We start from the raw sequence: 20,667 nt of genomic DNA, 5'->3' as shown, positions 1-20,667 counted from the left end.
GTAAAATTAGCACTTTCTGAGAACCTACTCCAAATCCAGAGCTCTGAACTGGGTGACCTTGGAGGGACATGTCCCTCAGCAGCCACCAGTCTGAGATTTGCTACCTTCCAGGTGTAGTATAAAGAAAAGTTTTGCAATGACCCCATTAAAAGATGATTCCCTCCCACACAGAATCATTTCTCAATTCTGGCTAATGCTGGTTGCACAGCCCCAAAATGTGACAAGGACCAAATTGTGTCTTATCTGCATCTCTAGCAAAAGCCTCTACCTGTTATTCTATGTGTTTCAGCTGCTAATGTTAGTGTCACCAGATTCCTCCTGCTTTTGGTGGGAATGCCATGGGAATATGTTCCAAGTCACACACCAACCACAAATCTTCATCCTCCCCATATAGTCAATCCAGTCATACTCCCAGGCTGGGCTGCCTGTGTATTTCATCTGTCTCTGGAGCTGCCATGCCAATGGGTATGGTAGGTCTGTTCTCCCAGTCAGGTTGGTGACCTTCAGCCAAATTCTGCTGTTCAATAAAAATCCCCCCCTGAATTCCTGTAGGAAACATTCCCAAGTATCCCTGCTTATCCCTGAGAAGATCCATTAGAAATGGTCCCCAGGTTTGTCCAGTGGCACGGAAGCTATAATGAGGGAATATCCCTGTGTCCAAGTGCACCATACGTGAGATTAATACTTCCTTTATTGTATTTGTCAAAACCAACATATTTGGCATTAAACATTAAAACCTCTAAATATTTCAAACCCAGAGGAGATCCTTCATCTTCTTTTCACATCCTTATGGTAGATGAAATTATTGGAGCCTGCCATTTTCCCTCACCTCACACCAAAAAAATGCTAAAATCCAAACTGAAAAGAAAGTGATATTTCTCAGTTTTTTTAATGTCCAACTTATTTCTTTTAGCTGACAGTGTCTCTGCCCAGGTCCATGGCTGCTCTCTCTGTGCTACCTGTATTTATCCAGGTGGTTTTGTGCCTATTAAAAAAAGGGAATGTAGCAAAATTAATGTATCTTTTACAGCAGGAGAGCTGAATTTATTGGTCTCACTACAGAAATTAATTTAGCACTCCCAGCTCCCCCTCGCTGGACAATAAAGACACAAAATGAAACTGCCACACAAAGTTTTGACAAAATTCACAGTCATCTTAAAAAAAAAAAAAAGCTACGGGTAATTTACCACCAAATCTGAATCAGCCTTTTATGCCAGTGATGCACCAGTGATACCATGAAGGGAATTTCTACCCAGTGACAAAAAAACCAACCTCGGGGCGAAATACAAGTGCAGGATGGAAAAAAAAACAAAAAACCAAGATTTATCCTAATTTTCTTCAGATTGAAGAATTTATCTGGGTAAGAAAGCAGACTGGGGCTTGTGGAAGGCATTATCCACTGGCCTCATGCACCCACTGGAGGGTGACCAGGGTGATGGTGGATGTGTGGGGCAAAGGATGCTGCACATGGAGATCCAGCAGTGGTGGAAAACACTGCTCAGAGGAAGCTGAGGTTGCTCTGCCTCTCATCTGGTCCCACACCAGGAAGAATCAAGCCAGCACATCCTCTGGATCGATACCTAATTTACATGTCAGTGCCCACCTCTGTCTCTACACCCTTGTTTTAATGTTTCCTAAATACAAAAATCAAATATCTACTGCAAAAAAAACCCCAAAACCCAAACCAACAGAACAAACAACTTTTTTGTATTGAGGTTGATTTGGGCAGTGGGTGGTGAAAGATTTATCCCGGCAGTAAAGCTGGAAAATGGCTATAAACCTCAGCAGAGTGTCTGTGTGCTGGGTCCGAGGGAGGCTAATTGTTTGTTTGTTCTTCGTGTTTATGGTTTATCTGCAGCTCAGCTGACAGGAAACCTAAACCTGAAGGAAGCAGCACATCAATCGCCATTATCTGCCTTCTGTGCACACACTGCAAAGAAAAATCCAGGCACAGGGGCAGCCCTCACACCCAACCCATCCTGGAGCATGCAGTGCTCTGGGATGCACCAGAGATGCAGGGAAGGAGGGAAGGAAGAGCATGGACTCACCACCATTGGGTTCATCTCCTTCCTGAGCCCTCTGCCACGGTGAGGACATTGTGCTGGTGGGACAAGCAAAAAGGCAATGGGATTTTTCCTGCTGTATTTCCCCCAAAAGAGAGAAGATTGTTCTAAAAGTGATGTGCGAGTGCCACCAGCTTTGAAATTCCCTTGGGATTTCACTTCAGTGATTTCCTTTACCCAGAAGGTGCTTGGGTGGTGGAGTGAGTTTTGTAATTCAGTGGTTTTAGAGCATGATAGGCATCAGTGCAGTCAGAGCAGAGCTGATTGCTGTCCTTGTCACCTCCCCAGCTTGATGGGATTTGTGGTGTCTCTGTCAGGATGTTTGGTGGCACACAAGCCCACCTTGATGAAACCAACCCAAGCTACCACTGTGGGGCTTCAGCCCCTCCAAGGGACAGACATCCATCCTGCCTGAAGGAACATGAACCCCACAAACCTCCTTGTCTTCCCCTGCCCATGGGTACTGAGGATGGAAGCAGGACAGAGCTAAAGGAGCTAACCCTGGGGGAGCATGGCACAAAAGCCTGTCCTAAAATGGTCCAGCACACCATTACATCATCTGAGCAGGTTTCTATCACTGCCAGAAACACACATCCCCCAAAACATCACCGCCACTGGCCCTGTGCCTCTTGCACTGCTGCAGAGATGCTCCATCAGCCTGGGACACCCACGCTCCCTGCCAGGCCCCTCAGGCATCAAGGACAGAGAAGTTCTGCTGCACCATAAACTTCTCTTTGGAAATCATTCTCTGCCTCAGTTTCCCTGTTCCTTCATTTCCTTCTCACCCCACATCATAACAAATGCTCTGAGTGAAGGCTTGATCCTGGAGTGGGGATGTGCAGTGCCCCACACACCCGAGACCTGGAGACTTCGTAATAATAATTATTGATTTTCCAGTTCCCTTCATGTTTCATAGGGTGTTTTGCTGGAAATGATATAAATAGCTGTCTCTGTCCTTATCCCAGGGCACGATGCAGCAATGTATTTTTTTCACAGTCCGAGGAAATAAAATGCAAAGTCCATTTCGCAACGATTTAAAAGTTATATTAAGGTCCAGGGTTGGATGAAGCAGGAGCAACGTGCCTGTAACTAGATAACTCCAGAGCTGGAGTGACCGCTGGGGTAAGTCACAGCTGTTCCATTTGATTTATCCCAGCTCAGGGGCTCCAACCCTGCACCCCAGGTTTCGGCTTACAGTAACTCTGTGCTCACCATCCTGCAGCAAAACCCACCCCAGCAACCCACCCGGGGAGATCCAGCTGCTCTGCAGCCACTCCTGCTTCAAAAAGTGCTCTTTGGGGAGAGCAGCTCCATATCGGAATGCACTCCCTGTATCTGTGCTAAATATAGTAACAGAGCACACAGGGAGTGTGGTCCCTCGCCCCTGAGAATTGCAGGAGAGATTATTCATTTGCAGTCTGTTGTACCTTCACGTTGGCAGGAATTACTTCAGCCAAGGGGATTTAATAAATGATCTGTTCATAAACAACTGATCATTTTTCCAGCCCCACTGCTGCTCGCATCCCGAATTTCTAGAGGAAAAGGGGATGAGAGCCCAAGCACAGGCAGTGCCTGAAAGCCCAGAGAGCCAGGCATTGGCACAACCTTGCTCATTATACTTCCAAGGCATTAAAAAGTCCGGGTGTGATAAGGAAAAAAGGAGGCTGTAAAACTTCATCCTTACCTTCCAGATAGTGGAACTGATCTTGCTTTTATTTATGCTGGTGTAAAGCAAAAGTAATTCCATCAGTGCTGCTGGTGCAGAACCCGAGCAGGTGATCTCAGAAGCGTGCCCGGACTCTCGGCTGGGGTTTTCTACTTTTAAATCTATTAATTTGACAAAGATTTTCCTGAGCTGCTGGAGCTGCAGATCCAGCCTGCAGGGCTCAGAGTGAAGGGGGGTGAGAATGAAGCCACGTGTGCATCTTTTCTGCATCTTTTATAATCTCCACTTGCATTGTTCTGTTTGATATGATTTTAAAGACAGCTGACCAGGTTTTCCAGGTGGGAAATACAGATGGAGTGGACGTGTACAGCCCCAGAATCCTACATGGGAACACGGGTATGTGCTGGGGGCTGCCCTGCCAGCAGTGGATAAGGGTCTGGGGGTAACCAGAGTTAAATATACCCAGTTAAATGCATATTCCCTGCTTGTGGACTTATTCTCCTCTGACACTTTTTTCCCCCCAGTGACAAGATGAAAACGAGTCCAGATTTGCATGTGCACAAAGGAAAACAAAATCATGTCCTTAACTCAATGCAGCCAATCCTAATTATTAGTCCTTGTTGCCACGTTAATTATTATTACCGCCGCACAAAAGGATTGTAAACAGATAACATCACCTTTTCTTTTGCACCGTGTAGCGGGGCTTTTTTTTTTTCCCCTCCCGCATTTTTCCTTGATGGTACCAATTAAGAAACCACAAGACAAATGTTGGGGATTCAGCTCGCGGGTGGTAATTTCCTTGCCAGCGAGGACGCAGCGCAGAGCCCGCAGCCTGCTGCTCTGCAGGTACCGCACGCTGCAGTGCTGACAGCAGTAAAAACTTGTCTCTGACAGTAAACTAAGCATGTATGACCCGGAAGACATAGAGAGCAGATAAGGGCAGCAACACAGACTCCATTTAGTGCTATTAAAATGGTTAAGCAGACTTACGGTCGGAGATGCCAGGCTGAAATCGGAGACGCTCGGAAAGTGAGGAGTGGCAGATGCATGGCCGGCAAGTCAGGCTGCAACTTGGCTCCCTGCAGCAAGGATGACTTGTCCCGTGTTTCCAGGCTGGGAAATTTTAAAATATAAGAACGTTTCACTGTGAGAAAGTGGTTTTTGCGAAGCAGCTTTTCTGGGAATGTTACACAGAAGGGAGAAGCAGCTTCAGCATCACTTTGTGGGACTCTGACAGTCATTGCAGTGAGTGACAAGGTTTATTCTTATTAAAATACACAGAGACACTCGCAGGGACAAACCCACACTCTGCAGCACCACTGACCAGGATGGGACACCCAGAATTTTAACCAATTCAGTTCGAATTTGGGTTGTTTGGGGAGGTCTGCAGTGAGCACTGGCCTAGGACTCAGTCCTCAGCCCTGGTGCCAGGACACAGCTGTGACCCTTGTGACACCAGTGGTGCTCGGGAGAGTCTGTGACTCTTCCCCCCACTTCCTCCAGTGCCACGGAGCTGTGCTGCCCTCCCGGGACCATCAGGGCAAGGACCACTGAGTCCAACATCCAAACATGGCTATAACTATGCTGCAAAACCCACCTGTGTGGTGTTTGAGGGAACAAACAACTCTTGTTTTATTACCATTTATGTGACAAATTGATTTATGGTCGATAGTGACAGAAAGAGCCTGACACAGAAAAAATATTTTTTTTAATCAAGGAATGATCGCCATAAAGAATGTGCTATATCAGTCAAATCTATCCAGCTGCAAATACCCTATATGGTAGCATTAAGAAGATGTATTTATTATAAACAACTTCTTAAGGCAGCTGAGGCTTGGAGGATTTTGACACAGGAAAGGATGAGGAGTATCATAATTCCATATGTGTCCAGGCATTGTGGGCTTCTTAATGAAATTTCCAGGGTTTGTGGGAGCTCTTGATATACGCCTGTTACAGCTGTCACGAGTAGTACAGGTCCTGAAATATTTATTATTGCTTATGTTTTGCCCATATCCCTCTTGCTTCCATTGTGCTCCTTATCACCAAAGTTCCCTGACACTCGTCACCCAACCACTGTGTCCCATCTGGTGTCTTCTGTCCTTTTTGTTCTCAGCTTTCCTTCTTTCCAGGAAACTCCAAGGTCCTTCCAGAAGGAACATCATGTCCCACAACTCAGCAGCCTCCTCTCCATGTCCCTTGGGTCCTCAGTCCCATTTTCCCATCCCTTTCGTCTATGGATGCACAGAACCCCAGATTCTCCATCAGGACAGCAACAAGACAGGAAAAAAAATGAAGGAATAACATTCTTCAAAGGGCAGCTCAGTGGGTGGATTTTCACATCTCCACCAGCATCTCCCTCCTACTCCTCCCTTCCACGGGAGTGTGTTCCCTGCTTCCATCCCTTCCCCTCCATCCTATTACAAGCACAGCAGTCGATCATTTGTTTCCTGTCCTTGAGGCATTGCCAGTGTGTGACCTGCCTAGCTGGCTCCAATTCTTCACTCTATTCCTCGTGGCTGGTTGTTCCCCCATCTCTCTGTGCAACAGCAAACACACTTTGGCCACGGCTTCTCTCCGTGTCTTTTATCTTCCACTCTGTCTTCCGGAGGTGTGTTTGTTTTTAAATTCACATTTATGCTGGTTTTGAAGATGGTCTGCAGAAAAAAAAGCTGGGGTTAGTGTATGTCAGGGAGGTTTGCTCAGTGGAAGTACCGAAGTAAATGAAGCCACCAGGTAAGAGCAAGAATCAGGACTAAGGTAAGGAAAGAGGAGCAGGAAAAGTGTATCCTGCTTGGAAAATTTGGTCCAAGAAGTTCTCTTTGATCTTTCACCCCTTCTAATTTTGGGGAAATTTGTCCAGAACAAAAATATCCTAATTCATGAGAACAATTCACACACATAAAAGAAATCAAAAGGCTTACAGTGTTTCTTTTTTGTCTTCTCCTTGTTTTATATTGAAAACAGTGGGGGTGATAAATAAGCAAGACAAAAGAGAAAGAGAACTGCTTTACTCCTTTCTTTTTTGCTCTTTTCAGAAGTTTTTTTCAAGAATTTTGCCTCACTGTGTTCCTGTTGGTGCATTTTCCCTGTGCCCAGCAGAATTACTGCTACCTCCCTGAAAAGCAAAGCAGGAATGGCCCCAAGAGGGAGGAGAGGTGACTCTCCCCAGACATAATCTGGCAAAAGCAGTAGCTGTTTTGGGTATAAACAATGATGAATTGGCTCCAGCTTCTTGCCAGAGCATTAGATAAGCAGTGTAGGACCGTACAAATCAGCCCTGCCTGCTCCTGGTTGCATTTGTGCCCCTTCACCTCCTAAATGTGCCACTGCCCGAGGTGCCCTTTGCTGGCTGCTTGGGCATGGATGGTTTGGCTTGAACTGGACGGAGCCAAAGGCAGGCAGATGGGGAGGCAAACACAGCACCAGGCTGGGCTCTGATCCTCCCCTCCAGCCTCCGGACCTGGTTCTGCAGTGTCTGTGTGTCCTTCGTTTTCTGCAACCTGCACTCAGCCCTGCATTGCAGCAGCAGAGCAGTCCCCTTGCTGCGTGGCTCCCGCAGCTCGCCGGGGGCTGCACCAACCTGCAGCTCGCTCTCAGCTGGGGGGAAAAGGCACAGGAAGGTCCCAGAGCCCCCAGAGCCTCGTGTCTCCAGCAGAGGTTTCCCCAAGCCAGCTCTGAAGGGTGTTGGGAAGCCCCTCTGTGCCAGAGTGACCTCCTCAAGCAAAGAAACCCATATTTTCTACTAGTCCTGGAGTGACTAAATATATCTGTCAATGCTTTAGATATAGACATATATTTATTTAGGATCATCTGTGTTTCTGTGTGCTGCAAAGCTCCTCTGGACAGAAAAAGAGATACTCATCCGGCAGAGTCATTCCGGCAATGAGATCCTGGGCTGACAGGATTAAAACCTGTCATCCCAGATTTGGGGGGTTTTCTTTCCCAAGTCCTTCTTCCACACATGCACCCCCTGAGTGGAGGAGGGAAACAAGCCCAGCCAAACCTTTGGAACAGCCTCTCTCCGTTGTGGCTCGAAGTAGAAAACGTTGGGTGCCAAATTTTTTACTGCAGTGTAAATTAAAATGCCTGGACTAAGATGATAGACACATCGCATGGAGATCAGCACAGCCTCCTGCCTGGTCAGAGACATATCAGAATAGAGAGCAAACCATTCCCAAAGGCATTGTCTGATTGGGAGAAAAAAAATAAAATAAACCACAGCCAAGGGGGATCAGAACTCTGGTGCCAAGGCCTCTCAAAGCCTTTGGGTGGTTTGAAGGGGTTGGAGGAGGTTTGTGGGCATTCCCAAGCATGAATCCTGCCCATGCAGACATGCTGCAGATATTTGTCTCTCCCAGTGTGATTACACTCCAAAAAGTGACTTACTGCTACTACCCTTGTGGGATTCTGGACTTATAGGCTCTAGTTAATTTTCCAGATTAAAAAAAAAAAAAACACATGAAAAACATGAAGGGGTTTTGTTTCTTTCTTTTGTTTGAGATTATTTTTTTTTTATTTTCCTTGGTTGTTTCCTGTCTGGAAGCTCAGTAAACTCACCCCAGGCTCTGGGGGGTGAAGAGGAGCCTTAACTCTTCCCATGAGTGGGACAGAGTGATGGGAAGGGAAGCAGCTCCTGTCCTGAAATCCCTGCTGGCTGGCTCTGCCCTGCAAACAGGGGCAAAAGGTAGTAAGAGATATATTTTATCCCCAAAGTCAGCAGATCTGAGGATGAACACGCAGATCTGAGGATGAACACACAGATCTGTAGGAAGCTGTTGGTTTTGAGGGCACCTTTGATGTGTGACCACACTTTAACCTGATTGGGTTCAACAGCAGGACGTGGCAGGAACCAACTCTTTTGAGGGCATTTGCAGCGGATGGTGATGGCACAGGCCTGCATTAACACTTTCCCAGAGTAAACAAGTACCTGCTCAGCAGGGAAAGAGCCTTCCCTCCACACAGGAGAGGAGTTAACAGGAGTCTCCAGGGTTTGTGCATAAGTGTATCACAGAGTTTGGGCTGTTTGGGTCATTTCTTTGATTTGGCAAGTAGGTAGTTCGGGGATGATGCTCAGCTCCTCTGAAACAGAAGGATTTTGCTGTCCCCACCAGTGCTGGGGACAGCAGCTCAGCATCCCTCAATCATTGTTTCTGCCCTGGGCATGGTTTCTGCCTGGCACTTTTGGGAACAAAGCCCCACCTTGCAGCACTGCACACACATGGAATTCACAAAAGCAGAGCAAGGAATTTAACAGGAGTCCTTCTCAGCCATGCTGCGTGCACTTGTGTATTTTTCCATGTTTGCATACAGTGTGCTCTCTGCTGACAAATAAATACATTCATTAATTCACACCTGGCTTGGTCCCTGTGCTGTGCTGCCAGGCCCAGCCATGTGGGTCAGCAGCAGGGATCAGTCTTTAGTTTTTGGTCTTTTTATTTCCCCCAGTCGTGTGCGAGCAGCACTGGCTATAGAGGCTGCAGCCTCACACTCCCAGTGAACTGTAAAACCAATTTAAAAAAGACATTTCAGGAATTAATGCAATGCCCACTGCAATCACACGTTGGGCTGCTGAGGAGGCATATTCCAGCCTGGAATTTGTTACCTGGCCAGACCATTCGTCACTGCACAAGAAGAGAAAACTTCCCCACCTTGTAGCCCTTCTGTGCAAGGACAAGGTAGAAATACACACAGGCTGGGATGTGGTTTCAATCCTGCTCCCAGTTCTCTGGAATCAGTACCATGCAGTGGGTTAGGTTTGCAGGTAAAGAGGTTTTTTAAACAATTTTTTTACCAATAACCAGCCCTTTGCTACTACCACAGGGCTCACCCATGGGAGACCACAATATGTTTCACCATGTGTGTGAATAATTCCGCTGCTGCATGAGGAAACTGAGGCAGGGGGAAGCTGGCAGGCCCCAGTGTGTTGGGATGGGGCCAGGGGCTGTGTCTCCCAAGGGAGCTGTGCTGCAGAGCAGCCAGCTCGGCACCACTCTGCTCCAGGGTGCGGCTGGCAGGAGCATCCCAGCTCCCAGGAGCCACGTTTCAGAGGCCATTAGGTGCCTAATGATGCAGGCAGACACCTGGTGGCATTTGCACTGGGAATGAGGTGCTTTACATGCCTCGGCACCTCTGAAAATCCCACTAGGCACCTACCTGCAGCTGTAAGCGTCTGCAAAAGCCAGAGTGTTCTCAAACTGCTGCCTGGGAGGCTGCCCTGGGCTGTACAAAAGGCTGTTTTGGCTGCAGACGTGGGTCTTCAGCAGGGGACAGAAGGGCTGGAGGGCACCACGTATCAGCCAGTCCCTTACAAGGGACACCCATCGCCCCAAGCTTCCCCCTGGCCACCACCCACGGGGTCCTCCAGCTGGGCCACTGCACACAGAGCTGTCACCACATCTCACCTCCTCCTCCAACATTGCCTTTGGGGGAGTTTCATTGTTTTTGAAGAAGAGTTTAGCACAGTCTCTGTCCCTTCTGCACAGCCACTCACCTGTGCCCATATCTGCTTGTAGCTCTGCTTGTAGCTCCAGGCACAAGGTCCACTTCACCTGGCAGGGCAGAGGCAGGGAAGGATCCCTGTGGATGGGAGGGTGCAGGGATGAGCTGGCTGGATGGACATCCTTTACATGCTCATAAATCTCTCTTTGGGTTTACAAACACAGTGGGCAGCAATTTTGCCAGAAGCTCTCAGGAGACCTCAGCTGGAGTAGGGTTTGGATGACAAACACTTGTAGCCTGAGGGATCTAATGGCTCAGGAAGGGGAGTTTCGTAAACTGGAATATCATGCTCTGATATTCCAGCAACAAGCAAAAGCTGGATCCCCCACCCAGCTTTGAGAAGGCTCTCACAATTTTGTATCTGCTCTGAGCCCACCTCAGACCTCAGCCCAAACCTGCCCTGCTGGAGCTCCCCCAGCCTCACCAAGCTGGAAAGCAAATAATCCAGTAATTTATTGTTAAAACCAATGTTCCTAGGTGACTCTCTTAATAAGGAATTTATTTCCATGCTATTTGGCAAAAAGTAGAAGTCTCACCTCCTGGTACATGGTTTATTTTCCAAGTTTGTGGAAAACAGGCAGAGAAAACGAGTGGCTTCAGTGACTGTAAAATAATCTGCAAGGCAGATTGTGTCTCCTCATCTTCCTTCAGAAGGTTTTATTCAGCTCAGACTTTCTATACGATCCAGTGATGAATGAAATACCTGGGAACAGCACAAAGTAACATTATTTATGGAGAAGACTAAAAGAGCATCCTGTTTCTTAGCGTGCAATTTTGGTAACAGCAAAATTAGATTAAAATTAGATTCCTCTCACCTAATTTCAATTAATCCCAAACTTAAATATGGGTCTAGTGCAGAAGTGGAGTTTGGTTGGTCCTCCCAACATTCCTTGTGTCTTTCAAACATCCATCCCTTGGCAAAGGCTGAAAGATCATGAAGACACACTAAGCACCCGAGTTGTCTTCTCCACTATAAATATTTCCTCATCAGTGAGCCTTAATCACCCAAAAATCCTCACCATCACCTGGGACATTCCGAACTAAACTAAATGAAGAACTGGACTTTACCACAACGCAATTAATTTGGTGAGCCCAAATCTTGATCCCTGCAAAGGACTGCCAGAGCTCCAAGGATAATTTGAGCCATCACTGTAAGGATCCTGTGCTTGGGGTGGGCACCTACCTTTCAAAACTGCTTCTCCTGCCTCCAAATTCATTAAGTCCTTTGCAAACACACTAAAAGTTTGAGCTGAGTGGTGCCAGCTGACTGGTGGAACATGTGTTGGCACCTTGCTGAATCAGTGCCCCCACTTAGAAGGGCTTTATTTGGAAAAGCATAAAATCATAGAATTATTTGGTTGGAGAGGTCCTTTAAAGGTCACACAGTCCAATCCCCCTGCAACGAGCAGGGAGATCTTCCACACGCCTCATGCTTGCTAAGCCTGGGATGAAAACCCTTTTCTTTCTTTTTTTTTTTCGGTTTGAAATGGTTTGTTTGCTAGTAAATTCACAGTACGGCTGAGGTAGCACATTTGTGTTGTTAGGTACAAAGATAATGGAGGATTAAAATGCTGACAAGTGTGTAGAGAGGAAAATGATTTGGTTACCTCTTAGCGATGCAGCAGCAGCTGGAGTGAGCCCTGCATCTGTGGCTGCTTCCAGGCAATTACTGCTTCCCTCCCAGCGCTCCTGACAAATGCTGCTGCTCTCCTGCTTTGAACTGTCAAACGCAAAAGTTGCCATGAGAAGTGGTTTCCCTCCTTTGGCCTTTCTTTTAGCTCTCCTGTGATCCGTTTGGAGGATTTCCTCAGGGAAAAATCCGAGCATTTTTGCGGTGGAAATTCCCCAGGCGGGAGGGTGAGCCCAGCCGCGGCACTCGGTGCCTTTGTGAACTTCACAGGTTTGCTCATAAAACACACCAAAGTGACTTTAATACGGTCTTTAATTCGACTTTAACAATATCTGCAGCTCCTGAGCGTGGCTTTCCCGGTATTCCCCACGGCTGTGCCAAGAGCCCATTACCCTGGTGAATGAACTCCCCTTTGGGCCAGCCATCGCCTTCCTTCTGCCACCTCCAACTCTTGTGAAAACAAACACAGGCTCCCTAAGTGCAATTAGCATCCGAGGAATGCCGAGAGAGGGAGATTAATCATTCATAAACTAAACAAATACTGTTCTGATCCCATTAGCCAAGAGACAGCGTCTCCCGTTAATTTACTTCTGTTTGAGGTGTATCTATTAACCCCTTTTAATCAGCTGTTATTCTAGTTAAACTCTTAGCCGGGCTTGGTTATCAGAGGATGGGACCCTTCTGACATGAGATCAAATTAAGATTACGGAAAACTTGTCAGGAATGAAGAGCCTTGCATCCGTAATTAAGTTATAACCTAATTAAAAAAAATGAGGTATGCTTCTGAGGAGGACCCCGCAGCACTGCTTCTCCCGAGCATCCTCTTCCCTCCACAGAGGTCTCTCTGCTGAATTTTGTCAGCCTAAACTCAACCAGACAGGTGTCACCATCGTCTGCCTTAATGTGCTCACCCCCTGACACGTGCAGCTCTTCTCTGTGGCTTCCTTTGTACCTATGACAGAGCCGAAAATTCAATTTTTTAAAAAATGGCAGAGAGGCACCTGAAGTTAATACATTTACCAGTTTTCAGCCCTCCACTTAAAGTCAATTACCGGCAGTGGATCCGTGTGTCCCGGCAGTGGGAATCGCTGTGGCGGGATGGGCTCCCCAGCCTCCTCATTTAGGGAGCACACTGTCGAGGGAAAATGTAATATTTTAGACTACTGCTAGCAGTGTATTAGATCTCCAGGTTTGTGAGGTCACCCGCAGAGAGCAGCTGCCTTCTGCCCACATCCATGAGCAGCTGGGAGCTGGGAGGAGAAGTGCGTGCCCTGGAGATGCTGGTGACATCAGGTGATGCCACCCAGTTGTGGCACTGCTGCTGGCTCAGGTGGATCAGCCAGGCTGGGCAGGGCAGCAGGAGGTGCTCTCCTGCTTTGGGATCCTTGTGCTGTGTTTAATGCCGTGAGGGAATGCCAGAGGAGAGAGGGTCTCAGCCTGGCAGTGGGCAGTGGCTGGGTGCTGGCTTTGCTCCACTTATTCAGCCCAAAAATGAGCTGTGAGAGGAAAAGGTTGTCCTGTGTCCCAAAAGCCACCCAGCACCCAAATTTTCCACTTTTTGGGTGTATGGCACTGCCAAAGCAGAGCTGGCTTTGCCTCACTGGGCAGCACCAAGGGGCTGTGGCTGAGCCCTGGAAAAAGGCAGCCCTGCAGGGTTGATGCTCTGGAAATAAGAATTTTGATTAAATTGCTCAGTTTCTATTTTAAGAACCAGAACAGCTCAAATGGATTTCATTTTCCTCCAACTGAGAAGAGAATTTTAAGAAAAATTTGCAATTTAAGCCTGAAAATCTTAGTGCCAATTACATCCATTTCCACACTGGGGATCACTTCCATGACAACTCCACGCAATCAACCAAATAAAGGAAAAGGAGGAAAGTCTCACCTGAGCTGCCCAGCTCCCAATTAGCAAAAAGTAAATAACTCTTATTTTCTCTCTCTTGCTTCCTGGGCTGTGATGGCTGATGAGAGTGGTGAGATGAGAGCCCTCCCTTCCTGCTTCAGTGCATAAATACTGCATCTTCGGGGATTCGCTCCGGTTAATTTAGGAGCTGCTTGAACTTTGCTTAAAGGCGCCTGCGTGTTACTATCCCTCAGAGTCGCCCGATGTATTTGTCGTAGCTGAACCTGCAGTTCATTAGAGGTACAGAGTCAGCTAATTACTCCCAGAAAATGTAGTATAATTTTATGAATTATGCATAAAATATTAACTACTTGTGAAGTTCACGGGTATATGTGTAGGGACTGCAGGGCAAATGCTTCCTCGCTCGAGGGCTGTACACAAGCTGGAAACAAATAATGCATATATTGACTGTGGTGTTGCAGGCAGGGTGGCAGAACACCAAAGAGTGTTGTGGGGATGTGGGGTCCCCTCCAGGGCTCAGCCCATGGAAAGGGTTGCCAGGCTCAGCACTTTTCCAGGCTGGAGTTTGCCCCCTCTGATGGAGCCTCAAACTCTAAGCCAAGCTGATTTGGGAAGATCTGTGCTGAGTTGCATGGATATTGGCCAAAATACTGCCTTTTGCCAGCAGAGAGGTTCTGGTGCACTAGATCTGTAGGTATCCATCCTTCTCTCAGGTCGGGTGCACTGGAAGGACAAACCCTCAACACTCTCAGCCCAGGGGAAGCCCTCCTCTCCCACAGACACAGCAGCAGGATGTGATCCACGATTTGATCCACAATTTGATCCACAATTTGATCCATGAACATTCACTTCAAAGATGCAGATCAGCAGCAACCATCCTCCTCTGACAGATACTCATTTCAGAGTTCGCCAGCATGCTTTGGAGACATAAAAATCAATAGAAGAGAGGGAACAATAAAGTTTCATTGTTCAGTAATGAGGTAGACGGCATCTATCACAAACTCCCAAAGTGCTGCTCACGGAGGATTCTCCTCCACTGTCTCCTCCTGGCTGGAGATTAAGAGCCTCCGGTGCTGGAGCTGAACCTCAGCTAAACAGAGATACATTTAGCTGGGAGGAAAAGGAATTCTGGAAGCTGAGCATCCCTCCATAGCCAGACTTCACTGCTTCTCTCTCTTGCGTGCAATATCCTAGCAGCATCTTGATCCTTTCAGCTCAAGGTCTTGAGACAGCTGCTGAGCTCCAAATCTCGACCTCCAAAGGGTTCAGGAGTTCATGCAATTGTTTGGTTTATTCCCAGCATGAGGGTGTCCCCATCAGTTGTACAGCAGTCAGGCTCTGTGCACACCTGCCCAAGGCACTGGCAGTGGTGGGAAGCTGTGGCTCCCTGGATGGAAGGGAGGACACCAGAGGAGCCACTTTAAACCCTTCGACTCCGAAGATGCTGACGCAAGTTATTAAATTTTTTAAAACAGAGGACTCCACTACGTGGTGTTCAGGAGCCCATGAGGTGACAGGATGGTATTTCAGAGCTCAGTGCAGGGCTGGGGATTGGCAGTGCAGGTTCAGGCTCATTTCAGAGCTCAGTGCAGCTTCAGGCTCTCAGCTCCATCCCTGTGGGTCCCCAGCTGCCCTCCCATCTTCACCACGAGCATCACTCAGAAAAGCATTTCTTCCCCACACCCACAGCAGCTTTTATAAAACAAGCTCTGCTTTATTTAGTACTATTTTAACATATCTTCAAATCACCTGCTTTTATTCCTCTTCTTTTTTTTCCCCCCCATGCTTTTTCTGCTGAAGAAGTAGAAATGAGCTGCTGGTTGCGTGGAATTCTTTATGCTTTACCCAGAAAAACCTTTAAAACCTGAGACAAGGCACATGCTGCAGCATCCAGGGGAACACAAGCTTGTCTCTTCCTGGTGACCAGCTCCCTTGTACTGTCACGCTAACAGGAAGAAATATGCAGTCACCCTTGCTGCATATTCTGGCAGGGTTATTGTCAACTTATTATTTTTTGACTCGGAGCCAAAAACGAAGGGCATTTGCATCTTGCAATTTTGCTGTTTGCTTGTCTTGCTTATGTTGCTGGAAATGACCTACAAGGAGTCAACAGCAGGCAGCTAGGACAACACAGGAGTGGAAAAGAGATGAAGCTGGGAAGTTCATATCTCACCCTGGAACATCCCACAGTATTTAGTTAGTGGGAAGAGAGCAATTAAAAAGGACATGGATGTTGCATCTATAGATTTATTCTGATTTTTCAGGGGTTTGTGTCATAAGACAGCACATATGGGATTCGGATTTCTCCCTGAAAAAAAAAACCAACTGCACAATTAAAATAAATATAGCAACCAGATGCTAGACCTGTACATGGAGATGACTCTCATTAACATCCATGCAGTCAATGCAGAAAAAGGAACCACCTTGCTTATTTTCCTTTGTTTTATCTTATACTCTATCTGAACAAAATCACTTTGCATCTTGAAGTCTGAGGATACTTTATTGGAAGAATTTACATAGATGTGATAATGAAACTGCACAAATATAATTTACTGTAAGTGGCACTGAATTATATAAGTAAGGAAAGGTGAGGATTTTTGTGAAATACTGCCTCTCACAGAAAAAAAAATGTCCTGAGAATAATATCTTCTTAAAGACAGTTTTGCATAATTGCTCTGTACATCTGACAGGGCTGGAATATACTTTTTCTTTTAGGTGTCAAAGCCTCAGCATTGACTGAAAGAGTGGTGCACTCTGCAGTCTTTGGTGCAATGCCTGGTGCATTACGCTCGTGCTGCGAGACACCTCCTCTCTGCTTATGAAATGGTTAATTTCCAAAGATAAGAAGAGTTGCTGTACAGCAATCAAATGGAAGCTAATGCACACCTAAGGCTGCAGGCAGCAGCTCTCTGAGCTGCTGGTATCGAATGAAGAGTGAAAAGAAAAAAAAAAAGAGAAATAAAAGAAACCTGAATGTTAAATGTATGAAGAAAATATTTTCCATCCACACACCTCTCTGCTCTGGTGACAATGAAACTTTACACACGTGTTGGGTTGGCCCATGCACTTCCAGCAGGATTGTAGGCACCGGAGCACCTGCACAAAATAACAGGGAAAAAAAGACTGGCTTTGCAAGGGAGGGGTTCCTTCTCACCTGTCTCCTTCACAGGAACAATCTTATCAAAGTCCCAGGAGTTATTTTCCTGCACACAGGCAGGGGGACTTGATGGAGGAGGAGAGCAATAGGGACAGGCAGCCTGCAAATTGTGTGGGTGCAGGACGTACAGAGAGCCAGCCCTGACTCACTGCAGGATTCAGATGCACTGAGGCACCGACAGAGATGCAGAACACCTTTAACTCCATTCATTTCACCAGCTTCAGATGCCCTAGTAAAGCAAAAGCAGCACCCAATCATTGCGAACTCTCAAATTCCCTATTATCGGTAAATCTCTCCTTGAAATGTCTGATGTCATCAAACGTCCCTTTCCAGGTTGCTGTGGTTGTCCCCTTGTGCCACAAAGCACAGAAAGCCACTGATGCCTTGGTGACCTGTGTCTCAAGGTCACAGTTTTATGAACTTGGCAAATGTGTTTCTCGTTCCTCTTCTTTTGAGCACTTTTCTAGTGACACCCCTGGAAGGCAGCCTCACACTGCAGCTGTCTTTTGGGCTTAATCTGGAGGATTTCTCAGGCTGGGTTGCTTTTCCAAGGGTGTAGAATTTGTTCTGGATAGCATCTTACAGGGTAACATCATTGCGAGGCAAGTTCCATCCTCTGCTCCAGGTTTGGAAACAACTGGGAGCAGGAAGCAGTGAGAGGCTGCTAAACAAGGCTCTCACACCTAATTATCATCAGGCAAAATTAAATAAAAGAGAAATGTTTATGCAGTCGGTAATTACTGAGCACAACATTCGGGAGCAGCTCGGGCAGATCCCTCCGGCCGGTGTGGAGGCTCCCTAGGAGAAACAAACAAAATGTTTTTAGTTCTCTTCCTCTGTGAACGACTCTGTGTATCCTCCACTTCGTGATTATTTATTTCTGAGGTGAGTAATTATCAACTGTGGAGGGAAGGCTGCTGCAGTGTGGAGTGCAGTGAAGCTCCGAGGGGCGGGAGGTATGCACGCATGGATGTGTCCTGCCAATGTCACCCAAGGCCACCTGCAGCTACCAGGGCTCTTCTAGAGACAGGAGAGCCCAAAAAGGGAACAAAAGTGAGGGAGCACAGCTTTTTCTCTTCTTTAGAGCCAACGGGAGGTTAAAATGCCTGTTCCACCCGAGGGGCAGGGATGCTGAAGCATCCCAAAGGACTTTCCTGCCCCTGGAGTGGAGCAGGAAGGCTGAGGGTGTTTTACACTCGGTGTACACAGCCAAAGCTGCCCTCAAAAGGGTCCCACCCCCCAGATGATGAAAGCATGGTCACACACAGGTCATTGTAAAACGCACCAGACACAAATGTCACTTCCAAAAATAGCAGCTCAGAGGAACAGCACCTTATCTGCCCACAGGCAAGTCCCTGGGGAAGAGACACAGGACCAGCTTTGCAGGCAGCCCCAGACACCCATCACTGACTCAGCAACTTCAGGCGGCAGAAAAAAATTATTCCAGGAGGTTAAATTGATTGCCAAGGGAGTCCAGCAAACCTGACAGCCTCTGAGTGGCTCAACTTCATTTAAGTTATTTCAAGGCAATTCCAGGAGGGCAAAGAGGAGAGCAGTGCAGGGAGCCACCACCGGCCAGCCTGTTCTTAAAGAGCACAGCCGCATTTTCTGAGGGCATTCTCTTTTCTACTTCTTCTTCAAAGAATAAAATTCCTTGCAGAACAAAACCTTTTTCTTTTCTGTATATGTTTGGGGGTTTTTTTCCTTACTTTTTAATGCCTGGGTGGCTGCCGAGGAGGGCAAGGAGCTGGCCCAGAATCCAAGCTCTGCATCGGGGAAGCAGGAGCAGCGCTGGGTGACTGCATTTCAGGAGGCTACAGCAGAGCCCACACGCAATTCCACAAGCACTACAATTAACTATTGCACTGTTGGATGCCAAATAAATTACCTGAGTGGCTGCTCTGAGGCACTTAGGCTGTGGAGCAAGCGGATGATGTACTATTCACCAGATATTTTCATAAGTAGGAGATAAGAGAGGCTGGAGGAGAGCAAATCAATGTCTTTTTTAGATCTATGGTGCTTGAAGCATCTGTCAATGGTGAAGAGTAAATATTTACTTTTCAACATAAAGTCCATATAATCACTTTTCTATCAGTCACTTACTGCTCCTGAGTGTTTCTTACTACGATGTTGATATTTGCATTAGCTACTTACCCTGGCTCTGAGATTCATACAGTTGTCAACTGCATTTAGACTTCAGCTGAAAATCCCCACGTCCTGTACCACAGCAGCTGCAATTGCTAATGGCAATTGAAAAGAGAAAGCTGTGATATTTCCTACAGCAAATAGCAGCCAGAGATAAAGACAAGGCTATGGCATGAAGGTTATAATAATAGGCTCCCTTGTGCTTATTAAATTAGGAGTCCCATTGGATTCACAGTGTGCAGTTGTGGGCAAGACGTAGTCAGGAGAACTTAAATTTGGAGAAAAGAAGTGTTATTAAGCCCATTTTATTTCCAGGAGAACTGAGGCACAGAAGTTGAAAGTGACCTTGCTCAAGGTCAGAGGCAGAATCGTCTCAGAGACTAAGAAACTGAATCCAAGTCTGAAAGCTGGGGGATCTGCAACTTGCCACAGGAACATTTCTGCTCCTTGTCCACTCAGAACTGACAGGAAATCACCTGTGCTAATGCTTTCAGGTGGATGGAGAGGAGAAGCAGCATTGCTTGACCTGAGCAATAAGCAGGGCTCAGTCTGGTACAGATGGGGAGGAGGCAGCCACAGCCAGCTTCAGGCATGGCCAATGGCCAGGAGTGGACATTTCAGCCAAGTGTCCCCTCTCAAAAATACCCAAGGAGTCGATTTAAAAGCTTCAGAAGCAGCTCCAAATACCCTGCAAAAGGCCTTGAACAGCAACTACCATCTCAACAATCAGAAATTAGTTTTCAGACTTTGCAAGCAGAGGGAGAATCAAGAGCTGGTGGGGCCAACTGGAGGCAGCTGGAGCTGCAGGCATGGGGTGACCAGCTGGTGCCCTGTCTATGTGACACTGACTTTGCACTCCTGTGGGGTTTATTCCCTGTGTTTTGGGACAGCCAAGGTGAACCACAGGGTCTGTATTTGCAGGACCAGAACATGATTGTGCTGCTGTGCAAGGCTGTGGTGTGAGATGCATGATGGCCCTGGGCCTCGAGGCTTTTTTTTCTCATTTTTTACAGCACAGACGGGAGGTGAAGGCTTGCCTGAAGGGTGGGTGCTTGTGGGGAAACATCAGCACAGCTCTGCCTTGCCCACTTCTGCCCCAGCACCCAGAGAGCTCCCCCAGCATCACCCGAACACTGGGGCTGGGAACCAAGGAGAAATGAACCCTGACCACAGACATTGGGCATGGTTCATCCTCAAACTTCTGAAAAAAACCCCTCAAAATCTCAGCCAAAGAACTAAGCAGTTTATGATTTAAACAGGTCCCAACAACAAGCTGTGCTGGGACATTAATCTCAGCCTACACCTCTCCTGGCCACACTCCTGTGCACGAAACGCTGCGGGCCGGATTCTGGCTGAGTTACTCCTGCTCGCTCCCACCTTGCTTTACAAGCAGTAATTCAAGTTGATGGAGCTCTTCACACAAAAAGCTGCCTCTCGGTGTGCAGGTGGCAGGACATGGCCAGCAGATCAGCATTTCTTGCCTGCCTGCTGCTTCCCCCCTTCTCTTCCCTCTCTCCCCCCATCCTTCCCGCAGCGAGTGGTCAGCGTTCTCACCGCCCCGGCGTGTTGACATGCCAGAAATATCTCTGCTTCGCTGCCTGTGCTCTTGGAAGTATTTTGCTGCTCTCTCACCTCTCCATGAGA

The 20,667-nt window shown here is 47.3% G+C and overlaps 2 long non-coding RNA genes across 2 annotated transcripts; one reads left to right on the top strand and one right to left on the bottom strand.

Moving 5' to 3' along the window:
* Positions 1-10,712: 10,712 nt before the first annotated feature.
* Positions 10,713-19,119, bottom strand: LOC146428597 (uncharacterized). Its single transcript, XR_014855986.1, has 4 exons — positions 19,033-19,119; positions 13,743-13,984; positions 11,835-11,947; positions 10,713-10,930 (listed from the first exon to the last, which is right to left on the bottom strand). It is a non-coding gene; the product is annotated as an uncharacterized LOC146428597 (long non-coding RNA).
* Positions 17,538-18,545, top strand: LOC146428598 (uncharacterized). Its single transcript, XR_014856058.1, has 2 exons — positions 17,538-17,763; positions 18,226-18,545. It is a non-coding gene; the product is annotated as an uncharacterized LOC146428598 (long non-coding RNA).
* Positions 19,120-20,667: the final 1,548 nt, after the last annotated feature.

This window comes from Lichenostomus cassidix, chromosome 20 (assembly GCF_008360975.1).
Source record: "Lichenostomus cassidix isolate B80296 chromosome 20, HeHo_3.0, whole genome shotgun sequence".
Taxonomy (NCBI): domain Eukaryota; kingdom Metazoa; phylum Chordata; class Aves; order Passeriformes; family Meliphagidae; genus Lichenostomus; species Lichenostomus cassidix.
Note: the sequence above shows the minus strand (reverse complement) of the source record. Positions and strands in the feature narration are given on the sequence as shown.